The 16,949-nt window shown below is 42.0% G+C and overlaps 1 protein-coding gene across 1 annotated transcript in view; it reads right to left on the bottom strand.

Moving 5' to 3' along the window:
* The window catches only part of KMO (kynurenine 3-monooxygenase), a 412,483-nt gene that overhangs the window by 242,609 nt on the left and 152,925 nt on the right, over positions 1-16,949 (bottom strand). The window lies entirely within an intron of this gene.

Raw genomic sequence — 16,949 nt, 5'->3', positions numbered from 1 at the left:
TCCTTAGAAAGTAATACATTCTCCCTTGGCCTTTCTTGTGCCTTTACCAAAGCCTTGGTGAGCACCTTATCACTATAGCCTCTTGCTCTCAGTCGGCTAAATGTGTCTTTTGTGCTTTTTCCAAATTCTTTGGGTGTGCTGCAGAAGCGTTTAATTCCGAGTAACTCAATGAGGTGTTTTGGGTGTCCACTACTGGCATGCAGAATGCTGTTTCCTTCTGTGGATTTTCTAAATAAAGTTGTTTCCAGTTTGTTGTTGTTAATTGAAACCTGTACATCTAAAAAATCTATCTTGCTGCTACTGATGTTTGAGGTAAAGTTGAGGTTGCAAGAATTGTCATTTAAAACCATAATAAACTTCTTAGCACTTTCCTCGTCTCCCCTCCATATAATAAAAACATCATCTAGATATCGTAACCAGTGTAGCACCTGATGCAAATTATCAACCTTACTAATGACCTGTTCCTCCCACCAGCCAACATGCAAACAAGCATAGCTGGGGGAGAAACAGGATCCCATAGCCACGCCTCGGATTTCTTTCAGAGTTTCTTTTCCAAATAAGAAAAAATTATTATTTAGGCACCATGAAATTAACTCTAATAGCATTTTGTTGTGCCCATAGTATTCACATTGTCTGCTGTCCAGGAAATGTTTTACTGCATTCAGTCCGGTAACATGATTTATGCTTGTATAAAGCGACTCAATGTCCAGTGTAATTAAAATTAGACCCTCTTTCCACACAATGTCGTTAATTTTGTTTAAAAAATCCCCAGTGTCCTTAACGTAACTAGGTAACTTTTTGACAAAATCTTGTAGATAAAAATCAACATATTGTGAAATATGCTCACTGACACTGTTAATGGCTGAAATAATGGGTCTACCAGGAAATGGACAGACATTTTTGTGCACTTTAGCAATCAAATACATGATGGGAATAACTGGGCATTCAACATTTAAAAAATTGAACTCAATGGAAGAAATCAATCCTTCTCTTTTAAACTGGAGAAGCTGTTTTTTCAGGCCCTCTTTTGCTTTGTTGTATTCCTTCATGCTTGACCTCATATAGCAATTGTCATCATTGAGTTGTCTCATGGCTTCTGCTATGTAGTCCTTTTTAGGCCACAGAACAATATTTCCTCCTTTATCTGAATTGTTGGTAATAATTTCTATGTTTTCTCCCAGTTTTTTCATTAATTTCAGATATTGCATGTCATTGTAGTGTTTTTTCTTTTCTTTTCTTTTTGTTTTGTGGCACAGTTGTTTAAGGTCCTCAATTACAGGTCCTCAATTACACGCTCATGAAAAATGTCAATAGCACCTTTGGTCATCATAGGAATAAAAGTGCTCTTGGGTTTAAATGGACTCTCCCTCACCCCCGCACCTTTTTGGGTAATGTTGATAGACTGTAACTTTGTTTGAGTGTTAAATTCTGTTGTTTCTCACAGTCTGTCCATTACATTTGTTGCATTGCTCAGTTCACGCAAAGTCAATAAAGTTGACACATCTGATGCTTGAAGTGATGGTGATTCTTGGTTTTTGATTTCAAGTGCTGTTGAGGAACTACTATTTCCTGCTTTGATGGTAAAAAAACTTTTTTTAATTTGAGTTTTCTAATGATGCAAAACGTATCAATTCTGGTACTAGCATAATTAAAAGTACTTTCAGGACAGAAGTTAAGCCCCAACGCTAATAGCTGTTTTTCTGCTTGAGACAATGTGATATCTGACAGATTAATGATGGTTTGATCATTTATCGCTGTTTTTGTACCAATACTGCTTTTGCTTTGTTTGTACATTTTTGTTTTTTACGCCTTGCTCTTTTCCTTGTATTTCTCTTTTTTCTGTTGTTTGTTTGTTCCGATTCCTCGGACGGAGAGTTTGTCGCCGGTTCTCTGCTAAAAAATCAATCTCTTCGCCTAGGCTCAATACAATATTTTCACTTTTCCCTCCCATGCTACTGCATTCAGAGCCTGATGTGCTAGTGAGTAATTCTGTGTCATTGTCAGATATTTCCCCTGCAGTGGTTTGTTGTAGTTTCGCGCTGGTGGCTTTATTTGTTCTTCTATCCTCATATTTTAATTTCTTCGCGTGTTCAAACTTGCGCGAGAATGTATATATTTGCCCCGGCTCGTAGTCTGTTTGATCGCAAGCAAATTTGTGTGCTTTTTGTGTTTTAATTCTTTCTTCGTGCTTACGTAGTCTTTCAACCATTTCATTGCGTGTTTTCTCTATGATTTCCTTTTGATCTGATTTGTTAAGCTCCTCGTTGATTTTGTCAATTTCCTCCATCAGTGTCTGGCGGTCGATTTCTGCATATTTTATTAAAATCCTCACCAGATTCATGGAGGCTGCCAAATTGCTTTCTCCCCATTCCTTTTTTTATTTATTTTTATTTTTTTTTATTTTATTTGCCAGTACAGAAAGAAAAAGGAAGATTACAATAAGCATTACAAAGATGGAACCCCTCCCCCCACCCCACAAAAGAGAAGAACTTGCGTATGGTTATGAGAAAAAGAAAAAAACACAGTAAGCAGGTAAAATATAAAAAAAAAAAGGAAACAAAGATGGAAAAAAAAAAAAGAGAAAAACGCATACATTATCCTGACTGTGCAAGCCATAGGCTAATTTTTTCCCAAATCTCTAATCCCTTCTTCCGTCCCCTTCTTCCCTTCTTTGCATATATGGCGATTTCTAAATGATATGTGGCAATGAAGCGGGCTAGCCAGTGTGAGAACGATGGAGGCTCCGGATCGAGCCAGGAGGAAGCCACGCAGAGCCTCCAGACGGTCATGGCAATGAAAATTAAACCATCTCTTTTCAGCAGGGAGGACTCAGTCTGTGTTCCTAGCAAAATAATGGTAGGATTCAATATTATAGGCTGAGTGGTAACTTCCTTTAAGAATTCCTGTATTCTATTTAAAGTAATCAAGAGTTTTAAGCATGTAGCGAAAATATGGATAGAATTGGCCCCGTATTACGCACATCTCGGGCAAAAGGTGCCTTGGCCAGACCCCCACTTAGCAATCTTACTAGGGGTAAGATATAGAAAATAAATAGTTTTAAAGTGTTGCACCTGTAGTTTGGCTGAAATTAGAATGTTCTGTGAGAGGGAAAGTGAATTAAAAAAGGTAGTATTAGGAGTGTCAATTTTGTTAGACCATTTATCAGCTATATTCGGTAGGTCGTCGGGGGCCTTTCTATTTATTATATTATATAATAAGCCAATTCGTGGCACAGCTGGCATGCGTAAGATGTTAAGCATGTCGATTTCCCTGAAGCCAGAGGGCCCCCCTGCCTTCCTAAACAAAAAGTCAGATATACAGTAGTATTTAAAAGCATCTTCACTTTTAAGTTTAAACTTAACCAGTAACTGAAAAAGGGACCACCCCTTCACAAGTAACAAGGTCTCCTAATTTCAGTATGCCGGCCTTGTGCCAGTCTGGAAAGTAGGCCCTACCGAATATAGCAGGTAAGCTGCCATTATTCAGCGTGGGAGTGTAGAAGTTAATTCTACCCAACCCAAGAATTTTACGGATGCTGCGAAAGGTTTTAAAAGAGTTTAGCAATGTCTTAAACCTCACCCTCTTGTAGTATCCGTAGGTGGTCTCCCGAAGTAGGCAGCCCCAGGACTGTTCACCCAGCAGTAGCTGAAAAGGCGAGGGGATCCCTATGGTCTGGGGGGATGGAGCCTCTTTTAGCAATTCTGTACTGTATTGTAGAACCGAGGCCCAGTAGTAGAGTGTAATGTTGGGAAAGGACCATCCCCCTCGCTCCTTTGGTAGACAGAGCTGCCTTAGTGCCCTCCTGGGTTGGGAATAAGACCGGATGAACTGTGTGAAAATTTGTTGAAATTTTAACAAATTATATTTACTGAACTCCAGGGGTATAGTGCGGAAGAAATACAAGAGTTTTGGAAAGTATGTCATTTTTATGACATTGCATCTGCCTACAAGGGTTAAATCTAAGTTGTTAATTTGTTTCAGGGCCTTTTTTGTGTTTAGTGCCAGAGGGGCTAGATTGTCTGTGACAATTTCATCCAAATTTGATGATATAGAAACTCCCAAATATTTGGCTTTAGAGACAACTCGAGAGTCGGTCCATAAGGCTTGGCTATTTGTTATTATTTGGGTTTTGTTTTGGTTCAGGGCATAGCCAGAAAGCCTCCCAAATTTTAGCGCCTCTCTTTCAAGAGCCACTATGGTGTTTGAAGGGTCAGGTGAAGTGATGGCCAGGTCATCGGCATAAGCCATGATCTTAATATTGCTGCCATGGAAATTAACTGGGAGGATCTCATTATTTCTCTCTATTTGCTTGATAAAGGGGTCAAGATAAAGGGCAAACAGCAAGGGGGAGCAAGGACAGCCCTGCCTGGTGCCCCGGGAGATCGTAAACTGACTGGTTAGTTGCCCATTAACTGAGACACAAGCTGTTGGTTTTACATAGAGGGCTTGTACTGCCTGCATGATCTTAGGTTCGAATCCCATTCTCTTTATGACCGCCCACAGAAATTGCCAGGAAACCCGATCAAAGGCTTTCTCAGCATCCAAGAGTGTAAGTGACATCGGGTCTCCGGCAGCCTGTGCGGCGTCAAAAAGAGTAATGGCCCTTCTAACATGTTCGGTTGTTCCTTTTTTCGGGATAAACCCGTGCTGCCACTCTGAAACCAACGATTCAACCACAGAAGAGATTCTATTAGCTAAAATTTTGGAAAAGATTTTTGAGTCACAATTAATGAGTGTTATAGGTCGATATGAGCTCATCTCTGTTGGAGATTTGTCCTTCTTTGGGAAAATAGCTATTCTGGCCATGGACCAGGATGCTGGTGGTAAGGTCCCATTAAAAATAGATGTTATTAATTCTGAAAAGATTGTCTTAATCTGTGGAACAAAGGACTTATAAAATTCTACTGGAATGCCGTCTGGCCCAGTGGCTTTCCCGTCAGGCAAACTGTTAAGGGACTCCAATATCTCATCCCATGTGGGAGTTATATCTAATCTGTTCGTGTCTTCTAAGGAAAGAGATCTGAGATTCACCTCACTAAGGCAATTAGTGGTCTCCACAGCGATTAAGTCGCTAGGGCAACAAATCTCGTCGGTATTAAGTTTGGCATAAAAATCCTGGAATCCGTTTCGAATGTGATCTGTGTTATTAGTCTCAACCCCTGATGGAAGTTTAATTGTGCGAATCTCGTTGTAGGAGACCTGTTGCCTAGTCCTGACGGCCAAATGGTGTTCAATGTTGTCACTACACTCATAGTTTTTCTCCCGGGTGCTTGCCCATTTTGCAGCGATCTTTTCTGTAAAGATTGCCCCAATTTCGGCTCTGGCCAGCACTACCTCCTTCTGGACTATCTCGATGCTTTGTCCAGTCTGAATGTGGTGAGTCAGCTTAGTTTCAGCCACCCTGAGCTTTCCTTGTAAGTTGTTTATCACCGCTTTCTCTTTTTTATTTTTGCGTATTGAAAAGCCCAGGGTTTCGCCCCTGACCCCCGCTTTTAGTGCTTCCCAGACTGTCATAAGAGGGGCAGAGCCAACATTGAATTCCAGAAATTCCTCTAGCCATCCTTGCATATGTGTTTTATACATCGGATCCTGTAATAGAGCTTTTTCAAAGGTCCAGGTGGAGACCGCTTTGACTTTCCCTAGGCCTGTAATATTGATGATAAGGGGATTATGGTCGGACATAAAGCGTGGAGCCGTTTCAATAGTGCAATTATTCATGATCGAAGATGAAAGAAAGAAATAATCTAATCTAACGAGGGTGTGGTGCGGGGTCGAGTAAAAAGTATACCCTGGCAAGGAGGGGTTTAGGCTTGCCCAGCAGTCTCTTAGACCATGTACCTGTGCAAGGTCTAGCAAGGCCTGATATACCTGTGGTTTCCTACCCTTGTATTTCCAATGACTGACACTAGCCCAATTAGAGGGTAGATGCAAATTTAAGTCGCCACAGAGGACAATGGGAGTGGGCCAGTGTGCTAGTTCCCCGGAGACCAAATTTATAACTCCTGGGTCGTCTAGATTACTCCCATAAATTGAGCAAAGGGTAAAAGGGGGGTTATTAGAAACATGGCACTCGGTGATCACCCATCTGCCTAAGGGATCAGCCTTAACCCTGGGTGAAAAGATAGAAAGTTTTCTTTCAGCCAAAATACCTACCCCCTTGTTTTTTGAACCCTGTGTAGTGGCCCCTAAGACTTGAAAACCCAAGGAGTCTAATAGATATCTCTGAGAGCCCTCGATATGAGTTTCCTGGATACAATTAATGTCCCCCCCCAAAGAGCGAAGCCCAAGCGCCACACTCTGTCTTTCTGAGCGATCATTTAGCCCGCAGATGTTAACTGAGACAATTCTTAAAGAATTTAACTTAGCCATTTTTAAGGAAAAAAAGAAGCCAAAGAATGGTAATAGTAATAATAATAATAATACCACAGATTCCTGATATCCTATCTTGTGCCATGGCAAGTGCGTCTTAGGTATACATATGTATGTGCAGAAGAGATTTAAAGAACTCGTGCTAAATTTATCTGTGCAAAGCTTTTCTCTTATGGTGCCTTTCCCACCTCACCCCCCTCCCCCCCTTCTTCGAGCAATCAGGCGGAGCCTGAATGATGGAAATCAACTTGAAACCCGACTGCCGGCCACGCCGGATTAAAAAATTCTATGGCTCTAGTTCATGAATTCAGCCGCATACCCCTTTCTCTTAGCTATGTTCAATAGTAACGTAATGGAGTGAAACGATGTAGTAACAGCCTAAAGAGAAGAAAAAAAAACCCAAGTGGAGAAAAGACGTAAAGCCAATTAGGTTCACAAAGAGAAAAGCAAATGATACCAGAATCGGGGTAAAAAGAGAGGAGAAAAAAATCTCCCCATTCCTTAAGCATACTAGGATTTGGCTCTTCAAAACTTGGAGCTAAAAGAATTCTGAGCCCACGAGGGACTCTCCCTACTTCCTCGTATTTGGTGAGGGATTTGTGTTCCCACCACTTAATAATTTCATTTTTGGATTTCTTTTCTAAGGTCTTTAATAAATGCCTTATCTCCTGATCGTTGCTGCCTTTGCTGCTTTGCGAGCCTATATATATAAAATGATTTGTTGAATCGAGCTTTTGCTTAAATTGTAGAAATGAGGTACTAATTTGAGTGCTGAATGATTATTATTTATTTATTTAAAATTTATATTGCGCACAAATCATCCCCCAAGGGATTTCTCGGCGCCTGTGGAGGCAGGCTTTGAAGGCCCCGGCAGCTCAGTTAAATAACCAGGTCTTTAAATGCTTCTTAAAGATGGTAAGATCTGTGCAAGAAACTAGCCAGTCTAAACATCCCTGTCCCCTTGGTATGAGGGGTACTCTTGTTTATTTTTCCAATTGCTTGCTCTTCAGTAAGCACTGTGAAGCTGGTTGTGTGTGTGGTATGTTTCTTACTACTTCTGGGTGTGCATCTTTTAGCTTGCTGGCTCCATTTCCTGGGGGCATTTGCCTGTGTATTAGTTCCTATGTGTTCCACTCAATTGCAGATCTCTGTTGGATCAATGAAGAAAAATGATGATTTGCCCTCCGATATTTCTCTGAGCTTTTCAAGGGATAGTGAAGAGTATCTCAGCACCATCTCTCCCAGTTTGCCCTTTACTCCCACAAAAGAGGCCAGTTGGTGCTGCACTCCCAGAGTACAATGTGCAAACGTGGATTTGTCAACTAATAATTTCAAGATGAGTAGTTTGACTGGTGGCACGTAGAATTTCATTACAGTCTTTGAAATGCAGCAATTTAGCAACAATTGGTAGGGTCAAAGAACCGGAGGAAGCTCTTTGAGCATGAACCCGGTGGGCTCTTTCAATGGAAAAGAATGGAGATAGTTAAGGAAAAGGTACAATGCTTTTAAACCATGATTCTTAGCAGTCTAAAACATCTTGGCGTTCTGACCCTTTTGGCAGGCCAACAATTTGGATATTGCTTCAGCGAGTGCGGCCCTCAGAAATCTCAGCCCTACCTTTTAAGAAGCGCACTCTGTCTGTCAAATCAAGGAGCGGCTTCTGTACTTCCTGTTGGACAATTTCTTGTGGTTGTCCCGCAGCAAGCCAACATCAAGTGCCACAGCATCTATTTTCCGCTTAATAGCTTCCAAAATTGTATCCAGGTTTTCGGGCATATCAGCAGAGCTTTGCTAAATATTTGGTGACAAGGGTGTCGCAGCTTTAGCATGCTGGATGACCAAGGCGGAAGATTAGGTCACATTGAGAGCTTGCAGGTGTCCTGTTGGGGCAGTAGAAGCCGGTTTGTCACGGGCCAACATAGTCATCTCAGATGATAGTTGCTGGACTATTGTTTAGTCTACTGGCCTTCTAATGTGAAGCACAGGCCTAGTGTCTCTAGCCAATCAGCACCAGAAGGTAAAATGAGCCACAGCAGCAAGACCAGCCTGAAGGGAGGTGACACAGGCTACCCCTTGTAGATCTGTAGGGCATGCTCTCAACAAGTGCAAGCTGCCGATAGGCATTCTCCATGGCAGAGGGGCAAAGGCAGGCAGTGCTTGACAATGGTCTTTCCCATAGGGCGAGATTGTGATGGTAAATTATAACAGTCAAAGGAAAAGCAATTAACCACAGGTTCACATTCCACCGCCAGCCCACACAAAAGGTGCGACTGGCAGTAGCAGCACCAGCAGCCTGACTCACCCCTGGAGATGGCAGAAGTGACACTGAGGGCAAATTATCAGTTAGGTTGAAAGGCTTCCGTCTATGCTACTGAAGAGCTTCAAAGAGGGGGCCTCAGTTAATCTGTTTCCAAAAATGGATAGCCATATTAAATCCAATTAAGCTGGTGTCCCCCTAAGGAAGCCACTGAGGAACAGCATATCCCAGTCCACAGCATGGTGCAGTTATCATATTTCTCCTCCAGGTCACGTGGGGGAGACACAAGAAGGACACAACAATAGCCCCTCCTGCAGCTGCTGGTGGCCCCATCACATCCAGAGCCTCCAGTCACAGTATTTGAATTTAGGGAGGGGGCATGCTGCAGCCTATTGCTCGAGGTGGTCCTGATTGTCCGCAAGGCAGCCACCCACCTCAGGTGGCCAGGTGACCGAGTTCTTCATTTGGGGGATCCTCTAATGCCAGGTGGGTGCTTTAGTCTGCAGTTCTCTATCCCTTTTCTCACCATCATGGTCACAGTGCCCTGGGACCAGGTCACACCCACAAGAGCTGCAACAAATGGGCACTCTATCACCAAACCAGGAGGCCTTCCAGTGCTCTCCAGCTTCCTCCTGTAGGCACATGGGGTGGGCAGCTCACATGTGCTGCTTGGGGAGTAGCCAGAAACGGTGTCCCTGGGGCCAATTAAGGGTCAGGAGGGGGCTGCCAATATCCTGGTACGTTCCTGCACCAGGATACTGGCAGATAATAAGGGCGCCAAACTCTAAGCTCCTCAGTTAATCATGCACTATCTTGGCTGCCAAAGCCATGCCTCTTCTTTGTTTGTTTTATTATTTATTTATTTGAAACATTTTTACAGGACAATGCAGTATTATGGCACTTTTAATTTAAACATTAATTATTAGTGTGCTTACATTAAGACATTTCACAAGACATATGTGTATAAATAGGCCTAGGAAGTTAGAGAAGTTGGAACTATAGTAGTATTCAGTGTGTTCTGTTGCTAAAACAGGGAATAAAGAGGATTAACAGGTGGGTGTAAAAATTGTCCAAAACATGTGGTGAAATAGAGGAGTTCCAGGATAGAATAAGAGTGATACACGTCAATGAGCTAACCAAGGAATTCTCTGAATAGGTGGATCTTGAGGTGCCTCATGAGATGATGTGTGAGGTTACCTTTAATAGGTCAGGAGGAGGAGAGATGAATGTTGTATTGGCAGCCCCAAAGAAGGATTGTTTGCAGGGTAAGGTGATCTTAAACATAAGGATTTCCAGGAGGAGCATGTCTTTACTTCTCAGTCTTCCTGAAACTTCACATTTGCAGAAGATTTATTAGGTACGTTGTCTTTGGTCGTGAATGTCCTTGTGAACTAACAAAAGGTTTGAATTGAATTCTGGCTGGGATCTGGAGCCAGTGAAGGTCTTTAAAAATGGAAGCAATGTGTTTATATGTTGCAGGGTATACTAGTCTGGCCTCTGAGTGCAGGATGGCTTTGAGATGGGTAATGTGTGATTGGGGTAAGCCAGCAAGGATGGTGTTTCCAAAGTCCAGCATAGATGTGGCTAGCAATTAAACTGCCGTTTTGAGACGCTCGGATGAAATTAGGTGGCAGAAATTCTTTAGTGAATGAAGAATAAAGTTGGCTACATTTGTTGCTTTATTGATATGTAGGATGAGTGTAAGAGCCAAATCTAGAGTGAAACACAAAGACCTAGGGTGCAGAAGACTGGAAGAAACCTTATAGACACTATAAACTAAAAAGGAAGGGGCAGAGCTTTTATTCTGAAATGGATATCAAGAGGAACTCAATTGTTTGCGGGATAATGAGCAGAGAGTCGTCCAAATGGAGTAAGGTGTAGGCATAGACATCATTGTAGGAGGCAATGTCACCTATTGTTGATGTCTTTTACTACAGTAGGTTTCATCTGTGTGTTAATGCTCTGAGACACTAGAATTTTCTAGGCTTAAACTTTAAGACTTTATGTGAAAATTTAGTAGAGTAGGAACCATGATTGATCCCTGAGGAACTCTTCAGATTGCTATTGCTATGTCTAATGTAGGTTCTCTGATTTTTACAACTTTGTGTCTATTTAATAGATAGGAATACATCCTGATCAGAACGTATCATCATATTCCCATGCAGTATACACAATATGCTCACAATGGCTATAAGTTAATGCCTTAATTATGGAAATTCATGATAAAACTGCAAGACATTTAAATGTTCCTCGCCTGCATGCTTTGTGGTGCTCAGAATTTTATAACTTCCTTCTTAGTTAGCATACTTTGGCTGCTTATGAGGAAGCACATCGGCTTGAATGGTTGCTCCTTGTTCGCAAGACATTTATTGTAAACAAGTGAAACTTTCAATACAAAGTCAAAATTGTGTGAGATTTTCACATTTTGTCATTGGTTTTTGCCATTTGACTGTCTTATAATTTTGCCTGCTATTCTCCTGCGGAAGGCCGTTTTAAACAGAAAACATATGAGTGTGGGGTATGGAAAGCTGTGCAAGACACAACTTTACAGGCATGCTGCTTAGAATGTCAGCTGCTAACTCCCTTATGCGGAGCTGTACACAAAGTAAACTCTGCATTGGAGAAAGGCAGTCTGCCTAGAAAATGCACGTTTCTCCAGAGGAGAACCCCATTTACCTACCCTGCCACAAACGTTGGGGGTGTTCTGCTACTCTTCCAAGTCTGCATTGACTATTCCCAGCATAGGAAAGGGTTGGAGAAGAGTTTGTGAATGTCCACAAGATCATGTTTGTTTGCATTCGCAAACTCTCAAGGCAAACCACACCTTGATTCAAATACACCCCACCACTTGCATGGGCTTTACTACTACTATGTAATTGTATGGAGTTGTGGTTACCTGACAGGACTAGACTGAGCCATGTTTGGCCATACAGGTAGGTTTCAGTCTGTAAATGTCTTGGTGAATCAGGCCCTATGTGTTTATTAGCCTACTTTGAAGTCAGCGCATTAATCCATTGGATTCCACCATGAGCCACAGTACTTAATATTTGATTAAAATAAGGTATTGGTTCATATTTTAATGGCAATACATCTATTGTTTTTTTAATTGCTTGGGAGAGGGATGCTTACATTTTAGAATGAGTGAAAGTGGGGTGGAGCCATCATACTTTGTGTTCAACTAGCCTTTTAGGCATATTGGCATATCCCCGTCAGCTGCAAGTTAGGGAGATGATTTATGGCTGGATGGCCTATCATGACCTAGTCAAGAAAGCTCCCATGCTCTCATTCTAGCTACAATCTCCTGCCAAGGCTCACACCCAAACGAAAGGCACAGTAACTCTTATGCCTGAAAGCAGCACCGATTACAAATAGTATGGTTTTCTGGGTCGGAACAGCAACTTATAAAATGGTGCTACAGCACATGTGCACATGTATGCATAGAAGATTACTTCTGTGGGTGATCCTGCTGCTGTGTATTGAAGTGCTGTATTGAGAAGCTGGCACTCTATAAAGTGTTCGGTGGGAGGGCCCTGCAGAACCGAGTGGACGCAGTCACAGACCCCGATATCATTGTTGTGCAGATCCCTTTAAAGAGGGGATTAGGAGAGGAGGAAAATAGCATGCTTGCAGCGGTACTAGTTTTAAAAAGGTGGTTTGAGATACTGTGTCATTTGGTTTGTGGCAGGATAGATTTTACTTTGATATCAATTTCCAAATTAGAGACAAGACTCAGCACTTGCCAATCAGGATCGGCGCGTGATCCATGTTTTGTTGCTCTGACTAAATCGCTTTCGTCAGTTATATTACATTCACTCATTTCTAAACTCTCACTAACTCAGAGTAGAATACCTGAGCATTTTAAGGAGGTCATCGCGGTGCCCCCTCTAAAAAAAACTGGTATGGACCCAACCTTGCTGGTTGGTTAATATTCAACAACCACTAGGCTATAAGATTTTGGTGTTGTATGCTGCAATTCAGTTCTGACACTACGTAGAGGCTCAGGATAGACTAGAAGACCAAGGGCAGGTTTTTGGCCACAATGCTGGCTGTCTTCCAGATGACCTAGGGATAGTGACAGATGGAAGTTGCGCTGTGCCTGGATTCTTTGAGATCTCTCAGATGCATTTCACATTGTCGACAATGCTATCCTGCAAGATAGGCCTAAATGAAGCTTGCATAGGAGCCCTGGTGCTCACTTGATTTACCTTCACGTTAACTAATACAATACACAAGGTTCTCCTACCATTCCATATTTCTGACCCGCCACTTCTGGCATATGGAGATGCTCAGGACATTCATGTTTACCCTACCTCTCTACTGTCTACATTGAGCCACTAGCAAGGCTCCTCTGTTGCAATGGCCTCCTCTTCTTTATGTACACTGATGATGACGGTGATGCTGATGATGACGTGGGTCGCTATTCTCCTAGACAGCAAGTATTTTGGTACTTCATGGGAGAGTCAGGGTGTGGATCAGCTTCTCCTGGCTTAGGCTCAACTCAGACAAGACACAGGTGATGATAGTGGAGAGGTGCAGCTACTTCTCGAAAGATAGGAATTTTGGTTGATATTATGAGGTTCTTCCCAACATCTGACTCAATAAAGAACTTAGGAGTCGAACTTTACTCCAGTTCCTGCATGAAGTCATAGATTAGCATATTTACCGTGGCCTCAAATTTTTGTTCGAAGCAGCGAAAATCAATCCTTCCTTTTCTTACACTAGAGGGCAGGAAAGCAGCAGAAGTCGTTTGATCAAGGTTTGACAATTGGAATGTGCTCTATTTGGGGCTGATCTAAATCCCGCTCAATTAACTACAATCTAGACATAATGAAGTGGCTAGGCTAACATTTGGTCATCCTAATAAGGTCATGTTATGCCTTTATTATGCTCTCAGACAGCGTCTCAAGTGCCTTTTAGGACACTTTCCTTAGTGCACTGTTCAAATTATGGTAATGGGCCTGGCAAAGGGCCAGCATCTAGGAAGGTTGAGAGTTTTCCTCACCCAAGCAAACTCCACACATTTGCAGACCAAAATGTGCAAACTTTCACACAATCAGAGTCAATTTCAATTTAGCAGGTGCTGCAGGTGGAAGTCAATGCTGTAGATGTTGACGGGAGCAATGCACAGGTGCTCAGTTTCTGGCAATATTTTACAGCACTGAGTTAATAACACCAGCACTTTTTTGATGACAGTCCACTACCTGGTGGCGCTCTCTTCCTATTTTTAGAAGAGAACATAAATTTAGCAATTCAATATACACTGAATAAGAATATCATTGCTTACAGGCCATTAGCTTTTCAGATTTGCAGCAGGGGCAGTGGGTGGTGCAAGTTGCTGTGGCTACCTATGTGGTACATTGGGACCATGCACTTACTTTTCCAGAAATTCTGCACAGCAGTGTACACATGCCGACACCCACTACTTCAGGAACCAACTCCACCAAGTGTTTGTTAAGTGGAGGGGAGAGAGTTCCAATGTCTGCTGGTGGTCTCTGTGTTGAGAGAAAAACACAATCTCTCATCCTCTTTACTGTATTGGTGCATCATGTTTTAGAGATGGTGAGTTTTGTTGGACAGTGCAGGGAATAGCGGAGGTCTACTTTAACTCCTGAGACTGGGAACGGCATGGTCCATGCAAAATTAGCCTGCATTCTTCCATCCCACTGGTGCTTGCTCGATGCCTTAGATTGCCAGTCTGGCACTGGTCTGACTTCCTGATAAAATGTTTCAGGGAATTTCTTCCCTTTGGATCTTTTCTCTCTTGTACATCAAATTATTGCCATTACCTCGGGTTAAACAACAACCCCTCTGTAGTGACTTGCAATATTTTAGAACGGAACCCTTTTGGCTCCTGATGGACTATGTAGAGCTGTGACATAGGCGTCAGTGCGCATTGTCAAGAAAGCTTGTTTTAGAATACTGAGTTCGCAGTTACACACAGCAGAATAAAAAGTGTAATAATAAGCTCTATGTGTGGCGTGGTTATTGGGAGTACCCAGGCAAGGAATCTTCATAGTTTTCAGAAACGCATTGATGGAGCAAGGACTCGAATACAAGAGACTTGCTCAGAAACAATCTTCTAAAATAACTTGTAATACTGTAATAATTGTGTTCGTAAACACTAATAACGCACCAGAAAATCCGTACACTGACTTTAGGGGAAGCTTGCTTATGTGTATTACTAACAAGTAACCAGTGTGTCTCTAAAATCGCTGCTAAACACGGGATTCTGCAATGCGCATGCATCTACTGCATCTATGCAGTATGAAGTACTATCATCTGGAGGGAAATCTTTGCAGCTGCGCAGTTGCCAATAAAATGGCCGCTTGGAACTCACATGATAATGCGCGTGCTTTGCTGAAACTAAACCATGTAAGTTTACTGAAATGCTAATGCAAAAGATTTATATATGTAAATGGTAATAGAGTAGAGATATGTGGTATACAGTGAAATCCTTTAATTTTTGATTTTAATACTTTCTTTCTTTGACCTCTCTATTAGTTCGTATTTGGGCCTCCGTGTGGGACTGAAGCTTGCGCATCACGTGACCATTTCACATGCGCAGTCATAACGACCCAGGAGCCGCGATGCAAAGCCTTGAATGTCATCCAAAAGAAAACAGAAACATGCCCTGGAAACAAGCATGATGCCCTGAGAACGGAAAGGATTATGAATAAAATTGTATACATTGTATTGATTAACTTGTGAATACGGGTGGGAAATGAGGCATGGGACAGTAAATTAAGGGGAGGGGACATAGAATAATGAACTTAAAGAAAAGTATTAAACTTAGCATGGTGTGATGATCCTCTCCCCTTTCCTTGTCCAATCAGAGTTAGGAGTTTCGTAAATTCGAAACATTTAGGGGTGGTACATGCCATTAGAAAGGTATAATAGAGGTAGTTAGTTAGATTAGTTAACACAGAGAGACGGAGAATGCTGAGCGACTGAGATGCTGTCCGAAAATAAAGCAAATACTGAAGGAGATTCAAGTCTAGACTAAGAACTTTTGAGCCAATTAGTAAAGAACATCACAGAAGAATCGAGGAGGCACATAATAGAGAACATCACGGAAGAATTGTGGAGGAAGATAGCGTCAGATAGGGGGGCGGCGCAGGCGTCGTATCTAGAAGAGGTCATCTATCCTGTCCTGAATCCTGTCCTGAGCCTTTGTCGCCTGATCTGTCCCAGGGGACCTTTTCCAAATCCTTGGCCAAGGGGTTGGTTTCCACACCATACTAGGTATGATATAATTCTGTGTAGTATGTCAATGTACTGCTCTCTTTTTTCCTCCCTATTCAGGCTTCAGTCATCATAATAATTGTGTTTAACGTCTACTCTGATTGAATAATTTTCTCTTTCTCTCCTTGTCGAAGATGGTGTTCTAACTGTATTATGGTTCTTGGCTCACATGAATTTACTAGATGAACATTTTAAACTCTCTCGAGTCTGTGGTTATTTAATAAAGGTTCATTATATGTAATTTTTCACCTATTTAGTGAACTAAAAGGTACATTGACCAGAGGAAAATACATTGGATCAAGAGGTTTGGTAAGATAAAATTAGATAAAATTCATCTTACAAGTATGAGCACAATAAATAGACCTCAGCGGTATTTACTAGCCTATTATGAATGAGAGACTGTTTATGGGCCCAAGTGAATGAATAGTAAGTGAGTACCTGGTTCTTTTTGTGAAATACTCACCCAAGTAATGTGTATTTACAAGTCCTGTTTTCTTCTAACGTAATCCCTATTTCTTCTTAGCACAATGAAAATTTTCTGGGTGAATGAGCGCTATGCAAGTGTCACATAACGTAGCATAGCACAACATAATCCTACATAACAGTGGTCCCTCTACAATTTATTTTGCATCTCAATTGTGCTGTTCAAATCAGGAAAAGGCGTGTACTTGCATTGCAATGGTTTACACATGAGAGACATGTACATTTTATATGGCAGCGTGCGTTAGTTAATAGAACATTATTGATTCTTGCAGGCCAGTTGTGCGTTATATACACTGCAGGATGGATTCTGGCACAACTGAGGCACTTGACTTATCGCCAGAATGTGGTTTCTCACAAGACAGTGTTATTTAGCTGCCAGGGCAAAAGCTGGTTCAGCAGTCCATAAAACAGGACCACAAACAGCCAAAATACTGGCCCACACAGAGACCTGTCAGACCACTGCCTGATTGCCCTATAGGCTAGTCAGACCATGCATACAGGGGTAGTGTGGAAAGTGGCATTATAGCCGAACCTTATACTTGCAGATCCTACAAATGTTTTAGGCCTGGGCTGATATAAGAATCAGCCCAGGCACACA

The sequence above is a fragment of the Triturus cristatus genome, chromosome 6, assembly GCF_964204655.1.
Source record: "Triturus cristatus chromosome 6, aTriCri1.1, whole genome shotgun sequence".
Classification (NCBI taxonomy): domain Eukaryota; kingdom Metazoa; phylum Chordata; class Amphibia; order Caudata; family Salamandridae; genus Triturus; species Triturus cristatus.
Note: the sequence above shows the minus strand (reverse complement) of the source record. Positions and strands in the feature narration are given on the sequence as shown.